Here is a 4322-nt window from a genome sequence, read left to right as displayed (position 1 = left end):
ATAAGTTACTCTTGTTCCAATCTTAGCCCAATTCTTTACATCAAATCCTAAAACTTGTTCCGAACAATCGAAAAAAAAAATCTTTTATTAGGTAATTATGATAGATGTCCCAACATCATGCATATTAAAAAATGATTAAAAAAATTAAAGTCATTACAAAAGAAAATAAAATGAAAGAAACTTGGCTTAAATAAAACAATTTTTTTTAAATAAAAAAAAAGAACAAACAAACCTTTTAAAATTTCATCAACAAAACATTTTTTCTTTACTAATATTTAAGAAAAAACAATATGTACATTTGGCTTTATTAGAAGGAAAAAAATCTTAATCCAATTACCATTTTTTTATTTGAAAAATTCATCAATATATTAATTTATTAGACAAGTCGATTTTTAAATGTACAGGAGATTAAAAATGCTAGACCAGTAACTTATTTACACCCTTCTCTTGTCCTACCTATATCCAAATATGCAAATATATAATTTTAAAATTATATCTCACTTTTTAGCCCTACAAACAAACATAACTTCAATTTATGTTATAACCTTTATGACCATTATAATCTACATCTCAAACTCCCCCAATTATATCATAAATAAATCAAGGTGATGCTAATTTCTTCAAATTGATTATATACATGTAACTCAAAATAAATGATTTGATGAGACATGTCACTTGACTTTGACTTCTATGAGTCAAGAAAGTGACTCACGAAAAAAAAAAATCACAAGATCCTTTTCATATTAACTCTATTATGGTCCCATCCTCCATTTTTAAAGTTCAAGTTATTTATTACCTATAGAAAGGAAAAGAAAGGAAACCAAATAGAATGAAAAATTAGCAAAGACATGTTTTTTGAGAACATGTAAACTTAAAAGTTAATATCTTATATACCTTTTTCTATGGAAGCCAACATCTTTTACCTTTCCTACCTTATCCTCTTTGGACTTTATTATTATTTTTCTCTTTTTTCCTTTATTGTTTTTTTCCTCCATTACCATGCCTTAATATTTTGCTAGTACAAGCGCTGTAATATTTTGAGAAATTTATATGTTTTGATTTATCTATTTTTATCTCATTCATTTTTCCTTTCATCCACTAAATTATATATCTTAACCAATTTTCACTCTTGGTTTTTGTATGAACTAGTATATAATTGTCCTCTTTAAAAAAAAACGAAAAAAAAACAACATTATTATCTCATTTTCTTCCAACTGTCTGCTTAAAAAAGTTATGTGAAGAAGGATTTAATGTAATATCCTGGACAAATAAATAAAATATAATAAGGAATTTATCTCCAATTATCTTAATTGATTTATTATAAAAATAATAATAACAAAAATAAAATAAAAATGAAAATTATTTCATTCAAATTAAAAAAAATAGTATTACTATAAGGCACTGTCATTCTTTTGAATTCATACCAAGACCTTAAATAAGGTATAATTTTAATATTTGACCTTTTTTTTTTCATTCTAAGTCATCAACCATAAATTGTTTGGGCTCCACTCCTTACATTAGTGGTGTGGAGGAGGAGTCTACAAGTGGAATTTAAGGCACCAACCAAGTATGACTTTGAATAAAACCGTGTGGGTCCTAATTCATGATAATTTGTTTTATGTAGGCATACTACTTGTTTGGATTAGCCCATTCTATTCAAACCTAATATGATATTTATATGAAATTAAATATCAATATCAGGGTTTAAGTTAAGGTTTTTTTTTCTATATTTAATTTGGGTTAGACCTGGACAAAGATTCTAATTTAACTCAAACTTGATTTAATATTTTTATAATATTTGTAACCTATATTATCCTATATAATAATAATATTATTTTTAGATTTTTTAAGGAAAATATCATATTATAATTATATCATATATATTTTTTATTTTTTAAAAATACATAAATTTATCTATTTTTGTTATTATCTTGAAATTTTATCTCATTTACTATCTAAATTTTGGTACAAATATATAGAAATTATTTTCTAAAAAAAATATTGGTGATGGATTTTGAATCATATGAGTGAACTCAAATCTAAATCACTTACTTGATCTTAACATAAGGTTAGAAAAATGAGATATTGCCTTTACAGCCATCATAATCTATTTCTTGAATCCTTCAATTAAACCATAAAGAGATTAAAGTGATACTAATTTTTCAAATTGATTAGGTAGATTGTAGTTTAAAATAAATAACTTGATGAAAGATGTTTCTCATAATCTATTTCTTGAATCCTTCAATTAAACCATAAAGAGATTAAAGTGATACTAATTTTTCAAATTGATTAGGTAGATTGTAGTTTAAAATAAATAACTTGATGAAACATGTTTCTCATAATCTATTTCTTGAATCCTTCAATTAAACCATAAAGAGATTAAAGTGATACTAATTTTTCAAATTGATTAGGTAGATTGTAATTTAAAATAAATAACTTAATGAAACATGTTTCTTGACTTTGACTTCTATGAGTCAAGAAGTCACAAACAAGGAGTTTGCAACACGGAAAATAAATTTTCTTTATAAAGAATCTTTTGCCAATTAAAAATAAAAACCACAAATCATCCTCCTACTAAGTCTTCTAAGTAATTAATTAAAAGAAAATTTTATATCTATCAACTTAAAGATAATTGTTGGTACAAATTTGTACATTTGTATCTTGGTGCCTAGGCTGAAGAGCCAATACGGCGGCTGAGATTTTTGGCTCTGGTGCCAAAGCGATCCAGAGTGGCCTCCTTAGGATTCGAACTCAAGATTAAGGTCTTTTTGGTTACCCTCCTGGTACCATTTGGGCTACTAGCTCATATGAAATGAGAGAAATGATGACAAGTGCACTCTAATTTATATGCAAATGATTCCAAGTTAGAATAATCATGTTTTGATCATCTTTCACAAAATCGTGTGAAAGCCACCCACCTTTTTTTATAATATTAAAGTAAAACAAAAAGGTTCATGAGAAAGCATGAACCATTGACTTAGGGTCAACAATGAAAAATGATTTCTTAAGCTGGCCCACAAGAAGTCAAGTCTCCGGTATTAGAGAAAGATGAGAGAATTAATAACTTGGGAGAAAATATAATAGAGGAGCATGAGAGGGCACAGTTTGAATTTCTCTGTGTAGTCATGGCTGAATTTACAAGTTTAAAGTAGAATAATAATGTTTTATTGATCAAATAAATGAAAGGGGGAAACTCAAACCAAAGCGCTCGGTTTTCTAACCATTTTGTTTATCATAAAAGAGAAATAAAAAACATATTTTTATTTTTTGGCTTAAATAAAAAAATAAATATTTTTTAAAATAATTTTTAGGTTGTGTTTGGTTTATAAAAAGTATTAAAGAAAATACTAAGAAAAATAAAAGGAAATAAGAAATGACATAAAATTAAAAAAAGAAAATAAATTTAAAGGTGATAAATTAATTTAATATTCTTTTTTTCTCGGTTATCTAAAAATCGTAAAAACAAATACAAATATTTATAACTTTGACCACCAATAGTAGATGAAAAAGCAAGGAAATGAGCAGGAAATTATATTTATTTTTTATTTTATTTTTTTATTCACCTTTATTGTAAAATAAAATATTTTTAATTTTATTTTTCTCTTTTCTTTATTCCTTTTAAATTTAATACCATCCTATGGTAATAATTAAATGGTAAAAGAAAATAATTTTTGTCTTCTAAGTTAGTATTACTAATTGTAGAATATCACAAGATTTTTTGGTAGTATTATTTGTATAAAAAGTTTGAAAATGAAATTACCCTTGGGATCAAAGAAAACATTAAAAAGATTAAAATTAAAACAAAAGGAAATTTAATATTAATTATTTAGTTTAATTTAAAATTGCAAAAAAAAAAAAACAATTCAAATTATTAAAATATTCCTATCTTTCCAAAATTTTCATTTTTTTTGAAAGGTAAAAAAGAAGAAAAACAAATTTTGAAAAATATGTGAACAAACTTATTAATCATAAATTTATTTCTTTTTTTATTTAAAACCATAATATTATTAACATAGACACCCACCATAAATAAAACCGTGTGGGGACTTCTTTTCTATGAATCATAAATTCATATAAACTTCCCTTCTTTCATTTTTCAATCATTTGCCTTTTAACCTTCTTTTCTATGAATCATGAATGCATAGAAATTTCCCTTCTCTTATTTTTCACGTTTCTTGACTTTGACTTCTATGAATCAATAGAATGATAACAGTTTGTACCACTATAAAAATATTTTTTTTTCTAAAGCATCTTTTGTAATAAATAAATAAATCATCTTCCAAAATTATCAATTGATTCTTCTAAATAATTAATTTAAAGAG

Source organism: Vitis vinifera, chromosome 18 (assembly GCF_030704535.1).
Source record: "Vitis vinifera cultivar Pinot Noir 40024 chromosome 18, ASM3070453v1".
Lineage (NCBI taxonomy): Eukaryota > Viridiplantae > Streptophyta > Magnoliopsida > Vitales > Vitaceae > Vitis > Vitis vinifera.
Note: the sequence above shows the minus strand (reverse complement) of the source record.